This window comes from Miniopterus schreibersii (assembly GCF_964146895.1).
Source record: "Miniopterus schreibersii genome assembly, chromosome: 2".
Taxonomy (NCBI): domain Eukaryota; kingdom Metazoa; phylum Chordata; class Mammalia; order Chiroptera; family Miniopteridae; genus Miniopterus; species Miniopterus schreibersii.
This window is the reverse complement of record NC_138102.1, coordinates 4,184,910-4,201,101: the sequence shown is the minus strand read 5'-3', so window position 1 is coordinate 4,201,101 and position 16,192 is coordinate 4,184,910.

Below are 16,192 nucleotides of genomic sequence, written 5' to 3'. Positions count from 1 at the left end.
CGGTGACGGCCGCCTCCTGCAGGCATTGCAGGTCCCCCGCGACTGTGCCCCACGTTCCTGCTCCTTCCCGGGCCTGGGCCGCCTGGAAGGAAGGAGCCTCTGGGCTGCCTTCCTAACCCTCTGCCTGCCCGGCGAGCCATCGATCGCAGAAAGAAAAAGTTACGGAGTTGTGCTTTCACCTGCATCAGTGATGGAGTCAAACTAGAAATACTGACTGATTTCTCCCCCGTCAACTCCGAGAGCCTCTTCCTTGCCCATCCATCTGGATGCAGATACCCTTGATTACGGATGTTTCACGCACCGCTTCTGGAATTGTTTCAGCATCTCGTGTCTTCCCGAAGAACTTAACACCTATGTGTTCCGAAAAGGGATCCGCCAAACCTGTAACACCCTTCTGGGGAAATAAGACTGGGTGGAAAATTCGTGATTAAATTACAACAGTCCTTCGATATATTGTTCTGCCTATCCCTCCTGTAACAACTGTTTCAATGTCAAACTACTTCCTCACTTCTGTTTCAAAATAGAGATTTTTTTAGGACAGTGTGATGTTTTATTGACCCTTCCAGCTTCCTGGGATTCCATTAAAGTTAGTGCTGTACTGTGCAAGAACTAAAAAATAGGAGGATGTGCTCTTTTGATGGCACTTGGCTATCAACCAGATTTCCATTCATTAAGTTGCTCTTTTTTTTTTAGATTTATCTTTATTGTTGAAAGAATTACAGATGGCCTCCCCCCCCCCCATTGACCCCTTCTATCCTGCACTCACCCCGTGTCCCAGGCCTTCCCCACACTATTGTCTGTGTCCATGGGTTATGCATTTATGCATATAAATTCTTTGGTAAATCTCTCCCCCTCACCCCCGCCTTCCCTCTGAGATTCATCAGTCTTAAGTTGCTCTTAAATGTACTAGACATATTCTGTGGGAATAAAAGTGATACCTTCCGAAGGTGCCAGGTTGGTGACCTGAGAGTAACTAAGGCCCTGTGAAAATCAGGTCATTATGTTGACCCTGGCAGTGCTGATCTTTTCCTCTCCCTGACATTATTTTACATAACTATACGTAAAACTGAGCAGTGTGAGTATATAAATATATATTGGCTGTTTAATGCTGTTGCTTGAGTAGTAATAGACATATTAGATCTTTCTGTGGTTATTTATTTGGCTCAACAGGCAGCCAATTAGCACTGTAAGACATAGAAATATAACATCACAAACAAGCTATTTATGTATATCAGAATTAAATTAGTTTTCTTTTAATTTAGTGAAAGTAATGCTGATGATAAGATACAATGAGTGAACATGCATTTTCAAGCATTTCCTTTTATCTCTAATTCATTTTAGTGTTCTTTGATTTAACACTGAAGGAGATTCATTAGGGAAAAACACACTGTTAATATAAAAATTATACATGATATAAAGAGCACTGTCCAAGGTACAGGTGCATATCAAATAATTTTAATTAAAAAATGGAATTAAGGAGGCATTTTAGAAGATGGTAATCACTGAGGGTGATAAATTGGGAGAGCCATCTCGGTATAGTTAAATATTAGCTTTAATTGGCACATGGTAAAGAAAATGAACAATATTTAATTTGCTCTTGTACTAAGAAATATTTTATGTTTCACAAAATGTTTATTCTAACATTGAGATTGTCCTTTAATTTTTAATGTTCTTTAATAATTCTTTCTAATGACATAAAACCTTCATTTCATTTCTGTCCACTAAGGCATTCTATTCACTAAGGAATATGTACTATTTCTGATTTATAGCAAAATTCTTTTTCACATTCAGATAGAGGAATACAGCAGTTATGGAAGTATTTCTATATTGTAAATTCAGACAGTCATGGTACCATTTGGTGTAGTTGTTTTGTTGAACTATCTAGATACCTTAGTTGATGGTATTATTACACATTCTCTGCAAAATGAGCTTTCACAGGACTAGCTGAAACACTGAGAAGTTATTTCATTATGTCAATTATGGGTTTCATAGTATATTTTCATTGAGTTATTAACCCGAAGTTACCATTTTATATCTGTTTACTTTTATTTTCCTGGGACCTTATAGATAATTTCTCCTAATTATTTTATTTGGTCTCTATGACATTCCATAGTTTGGTCTATACCCATGATTTCAACTTCATCTTTCTTCATTTTCCTGTTGTTTCCTGAGACTGGGGCACACTAGTCTCTTTAAATTCCTGTTAGACACCATGTCAACTTTCTCTCCACTTTCCTGTTACTTTTAGGAGTCCTTTCTCATGATGTTTACTCATGACTCTTTTTCTGTGTCTAGTCTCTATAGATTATTCCTTTTTGGCAAATTTAATTAAAGATTAACATTTTAATTTTTTGGAATATTTGTGTCAACTTATTAGAAACAAAGTGGTATGAACATTTTTTGTACAGGATTTGGGTGAATATAATTTTTATTATCTCTAGGATAAATGCCCAGGAGTGCATGCTGTGTCAAATTTTAACTGACTAATTTTTGTTTTCCAGAGTTGCTGTGGTAGGTGGAGTTTAAGAGACACCACAGTTCCCACCCACTAGCGTACATGTTTTCTATAAACTCTTTCCCTTGAGTGTCAATAATACCTGTGAATAAGATGCGAAATATTCCTGTGATGTAGCCAATTTTATAGATGTAATTAATGCCCCTAATCAGTTGATATTGAGATAGTCAAAAGAAAAGTTATTCTTTCTGGGCCTACATAATTGGTGAGCCCTTCAAATTGTACTCAGAGCAACAGAGATTTATCTACTGGCCTGAAGAGCAAATTACCATATTGTTGAGTGGGCCATGTGGCAAGGACCCCTAGAGTGGCCACTAGATGTTGATAACAGCCTCTAGCCAAAGGCAGCAAGAAATCAACAACCTCAGTTACATAACCACAAAGAAATTAATTATGCAATAACTTGAGGGAGATTGAAAGCACCTTATTCTCTTATCCAGCCTCCAAATGAGAAGCCAGGTAGACAACACCTTAATTTTCACCCCTTCAGACCCTGAGGAAAGGATCTTTATAATAAATAACATGGTTGATTTTTGACCTCAGTTCCTGGGAAATGGCCTCTAAACACTTTGAATTTAAAAAGTGATAGGAGTGTCTTGATTACTCATCATGAGCCCATCAGATAACAACAGATAGTTTATGCTAACAAGTTTTCCTTGTCAAAGACAGTAAGTAATGACTGGGAGATATGGCTGTATCTTCAAATGCACAGACACAAACATAAAACTATAAGAAACCCAAAGAATCAGGGAACCATGACATAACCAAAGACACAAGGTAAATCTCAAGTATCAGACCCTAAAGAATGGTGGTCTATCAATTACCTGGCAAAAAAATTCAAAATAATCATCTTGAAGTGGCATAGTGAATTAAAAGAGAACACAGATAGACAAATAGTTGATATCAGGAAAATGATACATGAATAAAATGGCAATATAAAAAAAAATAGAAACAACAGAAAAAAAATCTATAGCTGAAGCGTACAATAACTTAACTGACAAATTCATTAGGAACTTTAACAGCACATTTGATCAAACAAGAAATAATTATCAAACTCAAAGAAAGAGCATTTAAAATTATCCAGTTAGAGGAACAAATAGGAAAAAGAGTGAAAAAAGCCTAAGGGACATATGATAAATCATCAAGCATATCAATCTATGCATTATAGGAGTAGCAGAAGGAAAAAAGGGCAGTAAAGTTATTTTTAAAATTAAGAGTCAAAAACTTCCCAAATCTGGTTAAGAAACTAGTCATTGAGATTCATGAAGCCTAAATATCCTTAAATATAAAAAAAAACCACCACCACAAATTAGTTTACACTAACCCACATTATAATCAGATTAGTCAAGTCATAGACAAAGAGAATTCTTAAAGTATCAAGAAAAAAATGACATTTTACATAAGACAATCAGCCCGATTTCACAGCAGTAACCTTATAGGCCAGAAAGGAGTGGGATGATATATTTAAAGTGCCAAAGGAGAAAAAAAAATGCCAACCAACAATATCACACCTGTCAAAATATTTTTAGTTTGGTGTAATCCCATTTGTTTATTTTTTCCTTTTTTTCCTTTGTCCTAGAAGATATATGAGCAAAAATACTGCTATATGAGATGTCTGAGATTTTACTGACTTTGTTTTCTTCTAGAATTTTTATAGTTTTGTGACTTACATTTAAGTATTTTATCTATTTTGAGTTTATTCTTGTGTATGGTGTAAATTGGTGGTATTTGGTATTTTTTATGACCTTTTAATCCTTGAAATTCTTCATAGGCTTTACTAAGATCTTTACTTTGGCTCTCGCTAACATCAGTTTATACCTGCATTCAAAAATTCCCAAGGTAAAACCAATTCAGCCATGCTATATGAAACAGAAAATTGTGAGCTCATTCTCAAGTCAACTGTGCAGTAAAGTAAATTCAAAACCATTTTGTGAGGTTAATTTTGACTGCCCTGCCTAGAGGCATTGCCAAACCTCATCTCTGGATATAGGTTGGGTGTTCTTCAATTCAAATGCTTTATTGAAGGAAAATGCTTAAGGAAAAATGACTCCACCTCTCTTCTACTTTAGTAGTCCATGCCAGCCTTGTTTTGAACACATCAGTGTAATCTTATTTAATCTGATTGTACAGGAAAGCTCCACTTGAACTGTTCTAAGTTTGCCTCCATTTTATTTTATCTGAACACTGTTTTATTGGGAGAGGGCAGTTTTGATATAGGGTAGCTCTGTTGCCAAGAGCTACAGAGTAAATTTCCCTTTTTATAATTATATGAGAATCAGGGAAGACCCAAGAAAGTAGACAGAGATTATACAGAAAGTAAGTCCAAGGGGGTCTAGAGCAACAGTGATAACTGATGTAGACAATCATGTCAGGGGGATGGCCAGGAAAATTAGAATATGATATTGTGATTGGGCATGAAATATATAAACTGATGGCATCATTGGGTGATAAAAGCAGATAGCAACTCAAAGGAAAATCTGACAGTCATTCCTAATCAGAGGCTACTGAACCTACAGTGGGATGCTATTTTCACTTTACCACCACAAGGTCATATAAGTTACATGAGTCTATCGTGAATCTACTTTACATTGTAAGAAGTAGCAATAAAATATATGTGGGAATTTGAAAAAGAAAAATCATTTTACCTGACAGAGACTGGATTTAGTAACTGGCCTTATATTAATTATTGCATTAGAATAATTTTAGTAAATTTTAATAAATACTTGCCCCTCTTATGGTAAGAACTCCTGATTGGAAAAAAAAAAAGTTTACATATATAAGAAAAATGGAAGGAAAAAATGTATTCTCTGTATATCTGAATATAGTGTCAGTAAATTTGGATCTCCATGTAAACAATAATGAAGTGTTAATAAAACAGGGAGTGAAATTATACTAAGTAGAGGTATAATTTCTCGCTATGTAAAAATATGGGGAATTTTTACAAAAAGTATTGCCACCTGAGTAAAATTATTGGATGAACAGGGATTTTTCAGATGCCACCAACTGGTAAGGACATTTTATAGAGTAATGAGCCTGTTCAATGGCACTGCAATACTATATATTTTCATTTATATTTGAAACAAGAAATTTTACATTTATTAAAGTTTGAGGTTCAAATGAAGGCTTAAAGAGAAGGAAAAATTAGACCAACGATTTCAACCGATATACCTCAAGAAGCACACTGGTGTGCTGCAAGAATTTTTAAAACATCAAATACCTGATTATTAATTAGGGTCATTGACCCCTTTTCCCTTAGATTGTCAACGTAGAAAAATGACAACAGCCAAAACAACAATAGCCATCCAATGTGAATGAGTGAAAATTATACCTATATTTTGGTCAGATCTGCAAAAAGTATATTATTTTTGGGGTGTCACAGAATTTTAGTAATTAGTTTATGTGTGTCAAGAGATGTAAAAGGTTTAAAATCCTTGGATTAGACTACAGGAATAGAAAGAATTAGGTCATGGACAGTTCACTTAAATGTTCTACAAAAGAAAAGGCTATAGTTTACTTTTTGTTTTTGCTTGACCACTCTCCCAGTAGTGTGAAAAGCATGATGTGAAGAGGTAAAATACATTGGGCAAAGAGATTGCTCGGCAAGTATTTGTAGTAGTCCTGGAGATCCAAGAGGAGGACCTGCCTAAGTCAGTAATCACTGTAAGGATGATGAGGTGAAAATAAACTTGAGAGAGATTCAGGAGCTAACTTATTAAGATTCAGTAAGTGGTTGGCTAAGCACATTGATGAAAAAGGAAAGACCCAGACCGTTCCTGAAATCTGAGTTGTCCTGATTGGGTGAACATTGGTGTCATTGCCTGAAGTTAGCAAAAATGTGGGTGAATGGGTTTGAGTTAGGAAGTAGGTTCATGATCATAAAGAGGGAAATGAACTCACTTTTTGACGTAATTAAATTTTCATTATCATTAACACATCGAACAGATGTCCCACAAATATTTTGGTCGAAAGCTCAAAACTAGAGTCTGAATGTACTGGTTAGTTACATCATCTCCACATCTTTCTAATCTCACTGGGGGAAATTGATATGTTTAAATAATCTTTGAAATCTGAGATGACTGAAATATCACATTATGAGTAACAGATTCTCATGGCTTTTTTTTTTCTCAGTTTATGCTTCCTGAACTTTTGCAGCATTCTTGTATTTTCCATATGGTAGAGTTGCGGAAAGCTTAAAGTTTTAGATTTGCATAGAATGGTTAAATATATGTTAACATACTGACTTAAGTATTCATGATTCTTCAGTTATGATTGTGGAGATAAACTCCTGGGAAAATATCAGAACAGTCTAATTTTTAGTCCTTGGCAGCAGAGTGATATGTTGGACAAAAGAAATTCCACATTCCTTTATAAATTTAAACAAATGTACCTTTTTATATGATATGGTGAAAACTAAACTGTGAAAATTTTGATTCATACTCAACTGGGACAATATATCAGATCGATATATTGAAATCTTGTAGCATCCATCTTTTTTGAATGGGTTAAATTGTTTGAGAAAAGGTTAGTTTCTGTTTTCATTCATTTTGATTAACAAACAATCCTACCAGATATGGATGGCATCAGTTTACTCAATATTATTCTTAGTGCAAATAGCTCGTAATATCCAGTAACATCCCTTTTTCTGACATGAACTGAACTATCTAATAAAGGGGTGACCAAAGAACTAAAATAAAAGCCATCATTATATTGAGTTAGAAAGACATTCATTTAACTGGTTAGGATTCTGACAGAAATAACTGCATTCAATTTGTTAATATGTCTGTGGGGTTTTTATAGGCTGCAAATTTTTTTTAACTGTTCCACTGATAGTTCAACAGTCACAGGACTAGCTTTAGTTCTGCCTTCAACTCCTGCATGAGTTTCAATTTTTCATTTGCCTAACAACAGGGAATCACCTACAGTGCTTATTCTGAAATTTAAGTGAGGATGTGGTGTTTACTATTCTGGTTTTAATGGCATCTACTAAGAAATTACTTTTATTGGGAATCCAAACCAGTGGAATTTATTTCGTGCTCTATAATTTTATGAGAAGCAAGTGATAATAAACAGTCTGACACCATGAACTATATTCATAAAAGCAACTTAGAGGCTAATATTAATAATCATATATTCTACAATAAGATACTGGATGTGTGTGGGTCAGAGTCATGTGTATTAAAGATGACTGTTATTGATTGAACTGTCAGAAGTAAAGGATAGCTTGTTTTCTGAGGTCTCAGAATCTGGGGTCTTACTGCCCAGATTTGAATTGTTAGTATTTACTGTAATTGTAGTGTTAGGTGCAGGTTATGTTACTCTAGCTATGAAAAAGTTGGGACCTGTGCATTATGTATGGGTTCATGCCCAATTCGTTAAATATATTTCTTCACTTTTATCACATAAACTTATAATTAGCTGATTATAATAATTCCCATTTTGCAGGTGAGGAAACTGATACACCATGGTTGGGGAACATGCCCCACCTTACTAATCAGTATGTGTAAGAGCCATGTTAGCACACTGGCCAGGTCATCATTGATGCCTAGGGTATTCTATTTGAATGCTGTTCTAAATTTATTACTGTAGAATTATACAGAGGGCAACCTGGAGATCACATAGGACTCACAGAAAAATGTACGTTATCTAACTTCTAAGGTAATATAATTGGAATTGAAAAATACAGATAGCACTTCTTTACCTAGAGACCTCACCAAAATAATCATCGGGGTTTTGGTTTTATAAACTGAATAGAGAGTTACTTTAGATGCCATGCACTGGAAAATTTCAGATAATCCTAGATGCTTATTGGCAATGCTATTCTTTGGATAGTCCAACTCTACTGTTTCAAAAAATAGATAAACTTGCATTTTTTTTACCCTGTTCTCTTAATAAATCACAGTTATAGCTTCCTTGCACTTATATAGCCCCCTTTCTTCACCATTTGTCAAAATTCTCATATGTATTTTACTATTTCCACATGTACATACAGAGTTCAGTGGCCATCAGACCCATGGGATGCAAATGCAGTCTGTATTTTTTCCAGTTTTGTTCAGTGTTATTGCAGTTGGTTTTGTTTACTCTTTTGTTTGTTTTAATTCTCTATAGGTGCTTTGAATCTTGGACTTGCTCATGTTTCATTCACATTTGGGAAATAGAAATTCTATACTAAATATATATAGTGTATGTATAAAATATTACATAGTTTATGTATATACTATGCATATTATATATATATTCCCTATAATAATTGAGACTTGCAAAAGAATATTTTGTATACTTATCTTGGCTTAATCACATTTCTGATATATTTTTTCTTTCATAGTTATATATCATGGGAATGAAAGGATCCTGTAATTTACCTAAATAAATGATATTTACATGTATGAATATAGAAAATAAGGGAACAAAGCAAAGCATGGAATATCTTTCAGAATATTTAAAGTATTGAAATTTCAGAGTCAGGTCTAAGGAAAGTTGAGCCAAGATCATACTAAAATTGACATGTGGTAAGAGTATCAGTGTTGATATAACCAGTCATTAGTTATAACAAATAGACCATAGTATGCAAAATGCCAACAGAGAAATCTCAATATAGGGCTACATAGGAAATCTCTGTAGTGACTTTGCAATTTTTTTATCAATCTTCAATTATCCTAAAATGAAAAGCTTATTTAAAAAATAGATGTAGATGCATTTTTTGTTTTGCTTTATTTCCACAATCCTGAGGCTCCCTTTGTGATATCTTAAAAATTAAAATTTCTGCTAATAAATATATTGATTAGTCTTCAGGTAAAATAAAAATTGAGCTCGGCCGATGTGGCTCAGCAGCTGAACATCGGCCTATGTTCCAGGAGATCGAGGTTCAATTCCCGATCAGGGCACAGGCCTGGGTTGTGGGCTGGGCCCCCAGCAGGGAGCATACAGGAGGCAGCCGATCAATGACTCTGTCATCATTGATGTTTCTCTCTCTCTATCTCCCTTCCTCTCCCTGAAATCAATAAAGACATTTTTTTTTTTAAAGTAAAAATTGAAGTTTTTATATGTACACATGCTTAAAAGATTGAAATAAAAATTACCCAAAACACAGTGTAAAAGGTCACTAAATACTCAAAGGTGCATTTTATAGACTCTGGAAGGAAATGGAAAGGAATGTAGATTGCTAAACTGCCTCTCTGCACTGAAGCTCCATGACTCCGACAAATAGTAAATGAGGTCTTTTTAAAGACACAATACCATAGTGACTAGTTTTCCTGCCCCAACCATCGTAGGTAACAAAGCCAATATAGGTCTCTCTCTTTTTTTTTTTTTTTTAGAAAGAAACGTCACTTTTATTTTATCAACACAAGAGATTAATTTCAGAACATACCTCTGATCTCTGTGAATATATTTTCCTTTAGACATTGCCCAGGTCAATGGAATTTTACTTGTCTTGTGTACTTGTACTGGATACAGAGCTTAGCCTCTCTAAAGCAAATACAACTCACAATCTATTAATTGTGCTTATAAAGTTCAAATTGAATATTTGTATTTCCTTCTCAGCCTTTACGTGCTCTGCTGGGTGTTTTTCCCTTGTCATATCCCTTGGCTTCTTTTTATGTATTTAAGACTTCAGACTATATGGCTTAAGATTTGTTTAGTGAACATTAAAATAGGAAGCAAAGATGCTGGATTAGGGTGGTAACTATGTATGTGCACCGAGCTTCCAAGCATAAGCTCAGGTTGATGTTTATTTTAATTGACTGCAGTGAAGAAATTAGTTTTGTGTGTCTATGAGTGGAAGAGTGAGTGATAGGTGGACTTTGTAGAACTTATGATGTATGTGGTTGATCTGTGTATTTATTTTTCTAAATATATCTTTATTGATTTCAGAGAGAGGAGAGGAGAGGGAGAGGGAGAGATAGAAACATCAATGATGAGAGAGTCATTGATCGAGCCCGCAACCTGGGCATGTGTCCTGACCGGGAATTGAACCCCCATTGCCTGGATCCTAGGTTGACACTCAACCGCTGAGCCACGCCCGGCTGGGCTGTGTATATTTTTAAATGGATGACTTCAAGCAATATAAAAAGTGCAATAATGAAGTATGATATGCACACCTGAAAAAAAAAATTTGAACTTATATATTTTGCATCATTGTGCTTTAAAATAAATGTGTAAGCTTTAGACATTTATCTTCTCCTATTTGATACATTTGAAAATGCCTTTAAGTTTTCGTGATTTATGATTTATTTCAATGAAGGGCTCCAATGAAGCTGTTGCTCTAAACTTCCAGATTGTCATACACCCAGTTAAGCAGAGCAGACCTGTGCTTTGATATATGAGTCCTGCTGTATAGAGCAAGGGTAAAATAAATCAAGTCCCTCTCTGCCGGTATGTTCATAAGTAAATATTACTACTTTATTTTTAGTGAAAAATCCTTTAATACACAGACTTCTTTTCTCACTGTACGATATACACATTTTACAGTGTTCCTCTGCAGGCGATGATCTGCAACGAGATGTTTGCGAGGTTAGAAAATTGAAATTTTAGACATGGAAGGGGAAAATATTATAGAGGCTAATCGAGGAGATAAGGTGGTTATCTCATGGTTTCTTTCAAAACACCTATTGCTCCGCTCCTTTGCTTTGGTAACAGAACCCATCATTTATTTGGGGGGGTTGCTTCTCCCCTTCATGATGTGTTCCACAAATGAGGCCTTTAGAATAAGCAGCGGAGTGGTAGGATTCAGAGGCAGTTCATGTGTTCCATCCCCTTGGACATGGTTTTTAGATGAGGGAAGGGCGTTTGACCAAAACCAAGAATATCAGTTTTATTTTAATGAATTGAAAGGGACTCAGAAAAAGATGACATTTTTTAAAAAGATCATTGAGAGTCTGACACCTTCAAGCCTCGGTCTCCTGGTGTTTATTTGTGCCACCACGTAGAGACATCTCAAGAGAATGGAATCCGTGTATACGTGGACACAGCCAAAATTCAAACAGATGCTCCTTATGAATATTTGTTCTTCAGGAAATTTTGGGATGCCTCTGTCAAGCCTTGCTTAAAACTATGTACAGGTTGATCTTCTCAGTGGGATTTCGAAGGTTTTCCATGTGGTTCCCTGTCCCTTTCATTGAAAAGTAACTGACACATATGTGAAAGCTTGCATATGGCCAGTCTTGTGACCTGTGGTCCTCTTCTGTTCTCTGACTAACACGACATGTGGTGTCTATGGCAGTTTGCACACACTAGGAGGAGGGGCCTACAGTGCTACTGTAAAATGGTGGTGTAAACATCTCACTACACAGATAAGCACCGAGCGCTCTTCATGAAGGTACAGCTGTTGCAATAGTCCGTTCTAGATATGGTTCAGTACATTGGTTGCACTTTATGACAACAGAAGCTTTGAAAAATCAGAATTGTTAAAAGGAGACCCACCCACTAGTGCATAAATAGTCTCCTTTAAATGTCTTCGTATTGGAAAACACTATCGGTCCTTATGGGAATATAATTAAGAAACTGAAATGTTTACATGCCCAGTCAGTAAACTCAATAGGCAGAGTTGAAAAATTTTGTCATAACGAGCACTCCATCCCATTCGGCATCCACTAGAGTTACAACCCCATTATTTTGATGTCATTTTAATGTTGCACTTTTGTGGTGGCGACTCTCTTTTCTTTTACCTGGAATACTTCTGAATTTCACAATTGGGGAACAGCATTTACTAAGCTATAATTAAGTTTCATTAAAATGTATGAATATTTTCCCTCTTATTACAGGAAAGAGTATTGGAATCAGTTTCAGGAGATAACATGCCAATCAATACAGAAATCAGATCCAGGGTTTTGAAATTTTGGCACATTTTCCTTCGTGAAATATTCCAAGGACTCACATAATTTCACGTGGTAGATAAGCTTCATGGTGTCGCAAGCTGCAGTGTCCTGGCTGGTTTTAAATCAGAATTAAAGACGTGCCAACCTGTCACAACTCCTGTGCACACAGTACACTACAGTCCTTCACACCCCTTTGAGTTCGTATCAATCATCTGAAAATAACATTTTTTTTCCTCAGAATGAGCTGTCACTATCAATTTAAATAGTAGCTGTAGAACTGGAATTCATCCAAATTTTCAGCAAGCCATTTGGTTCATTATATCACAAACCAAGGGACTTGCAAAACCGTATTTTTTCATACTGTTTTAAAGCAAATACTGTCTCTTCAAAGATTGCAATAATCATTTAAGGTATTTATTCAAATATCTATTTATAGATCTATTTTTCTGCTTTGTTAGCATTTCTGATTTACTTTTTAAATAATCAACCAAACCCTTTTTTTCTTAATATCAAATATATTTTTATTCCGCAGTTCTTTAGCTCTGGTTATAGGTGATCAGCAGACTGTAAACTGATTTTATAATGGCCCATTTCTCTTTCTGTTACAAAAGTTAAAACTCGAGATACTATATGAAAAAGCATTCAGTGTAGAATAATATTTCTGAAACACACATCCTGAGTAGCCTATTTATTCTACCTGGTCTTTCATAAAAGTGCCATGGTTTGGAATTGTTTCGTATTGTTACCTGTCACTAAATGTAACACAGTCTGTTGCATGGGAATGAAAATGCAGTCAGCTGCAGTATTTTCTAGAGGAAAACACCTGTTGCTCCCTCTTCTTGGGTTTTGTTTCCATTTTATTCCAGGTTAATACATAAGCTTTTATTTTTCAGGAGGAAAGTAGTCGATCAGCCACAGAGATTTTAATTTGTATAACCTATCAATTTCAATTATTTTTGTAATAAAACTTAATTCAAATAAACCCTATGAAATTCTGTGTAAGACGTATTTGTAGAAGATTATTGTAAATGAAGTTAAAGAAACATGACAGAAAAGACATTTCCCAATTTGTGGAAAGATTAATGCCTAATACCTGGGAGTTACTGTTGATGTAGAATAAAGTCCTGATTGAGATTCAGTCCCCTTGTATATAACAAACTGTTATTCTCTTGCTGTTTTTAAGATTCTCCCCTAAATTTTGTGGGTTTTTGAACAAATCAGAAAGTAATTAATAAAATAGCAATAACTACGTACTTGTCAATGATTTTTGTAAATGAAATTGAACTAAATGCTCCAATGAAGAGAAATCCTTCTCCTTCCCTCCTCTTTTCCTCCTCCTTTAAATAGACAAAAAAACAAACATAAACACAACAAACAAAAAACAGAACAAAACACACATACATATGCTGCCTATAAGAGACCCACTTCAGATTAAAAACCAAAAACAGACAAAAGGAAAGAAGTTGAATTATATATTTCTTGCAAATGAAAATGGAAGAAAAAAAAGCTTGGGTAGCAATACACTATGTCAGACTTTAAAACAATGGCCATAAAAGGAGACAAAGACATTTCATAATGATAAAAGTGCAATCCAACAAGACAATATAATTCTTATGAACATCTGTGCATCCAGTGTAAAAGCACCTAAATATATAAAGCAAATATTGACAGACATAAAGGGAGATATTGATAGTAAGATAATAGTAGGAGACCTTAACACCCCATTGACATCAATAGATACATAATCCGGACAGAAAATGTAGGAAACAATGGCCTTTTTAGACAAAATGGACATAATTAATATTTTAGAGCTTTCTACCAAAGGCAGAAGGGTGTACATTCTTTTCAAGTGCATATGGAACATTTTTCAGTAGAGACCACATTTTAGGCCACAGTAGGAATCTCAATAAATTTAAGGAGTTTGAAATCATTCCAAGCATCTTCTGTAATCAGAGTTGTATGAAACTAGAAATCAATTACAAGAAGAAAATTGAAAAAAACACAAGCATGTGCAGGCTGAATAACATGCTACTCAATAATGAGTGGGTTAACAATGAGATAAAGGACTCAAAGGCAGCTTGTGACAAATGAAAATAAAAACACAAAAACAAAAGCTCAAATCTGTAGGACATAGCCAAAGCAGTTATAAGAGGGAAATTTATAGCAATACAGGCCAATTACAATAAACAATAAAATTCTCAAAGAATCTAAAGTTATACCTAAAGGAAGTTGAAAAAGTGGTTCACAAGCCAAAGGCTAAGCACATTTTCTCTGATTAAATACTCTAGATGCAATGCCCATAAGTTTCTTGGAAGCCCAATGCTTTCTTGTCCCTTATACAGAGTCAAATATCCCCTAAAATACAATACATGGGCTCAAAAATCTCAATCTAGTAAAATGTGGAGTTGGGATATAGTAAGAATACTTGAAAGCAATATTTTAAGCCAATCTGTACTATCAGAAAAAGCACAGAATTAAAGCTAGAAGCATTATATGCAGAACTGACAGTGAATCTGAGAAAGGTCCACATGATCCCAACCTGGTCATTCAATAATCCCCTTCCATTTCCCCCACCCACCTCCAAGCAGGATATAACTTTACTTGGAGAATAGATCCAATTAAAAATTCAGATTTATTCCAATATCTGTTCTTGTGGAATGGGGTGGTATTATCGTGGGGTTTCCTATAATTTTAAGTTGCTTCTAAAACTAATAAGTACAGGGAAGTGTGCTTCAGTACCACAGAAGGAAAGCATTTTGCTTTGGCGTTTCTTTATCACTGGACCATAATGTATGTGTCCTTCAGCATTTGGTTTTGTCCTATGGCATGACTTTGGTTTATGGTAATGAATTTGTGCATTGTCTATTTTATTTTAATGAGATATTTAATCACAGGCCCTGTATAGACTTAATATATCTGCTCTCTAGTTCATCTTGATAACGTATTGCTTATTGCAACTCATAGAGATTAGCATGAAGGCACTGGGTTCAGTTGTTTTCACAGGTTTTGTTTTCTGAGGGGAAGAATTACATAAACCTCAGAAGGTCCTTGAACAGTGTGATCCCATAAATTTTGCAAGAGTATCTTTGATGGAACCTGGAATGTATTTTCCAAAGTATTGTAGGTTTACATTATTTTCAATTATCTACTTTATTTAAAAAATATATTCTCTCTATTTCTGTCCTCCATAAAATACACACATATGTTGTATTCAAAATGTCTATTCTGCCAAATATGTATTACTTAATAAGAGAAGAAAATAAAAAGAATTTAAATGCCCCATGCTTTTTAGAAGACTACATTTTTATAGCCACCTAGAGCTCCTTAACTACTTGTGTTTTGCTCTCCTTGCCGATTTTTTTCCCAAGCCACAGGCATCAGCTTCTGTGCATCCCCTGCTCTCTCTTACTCACGCCCTGCGTGCTGTATGGGTTGTATTCCAGCTCAAACTGTATCATCCGAGTAAGAAAAGAATTTTAAAATCTATTGACTTTCCTTTTATCTTCTCTTTACCTCCTTCCCACACAATGTTATGCTTTTATAAATAGTCATTTTTTATTTCAGATTTTAATGTTGGGCAATTTATATATGTGTAAGTCTTGGTTTGACTTTTGAAAATTCTCAAAATACAAGCAATTTTCTTTCCAACAATAATTTCAAATAGGGAATTGTATATGTCAGACTGTACAGTGCCCGTCAATTATGTAGATGTTTAAAGTAACAGACCCAACGATTCTATAAAATTAACAAAAAATAGTAATTTATTAAAATGCATTTTAATCATATTTGGTTTGTGATAATCAAATTAATACTAATTTATTTTCAATTATTTTAATATAGTTTAACCTAAACAACATAATTTTTG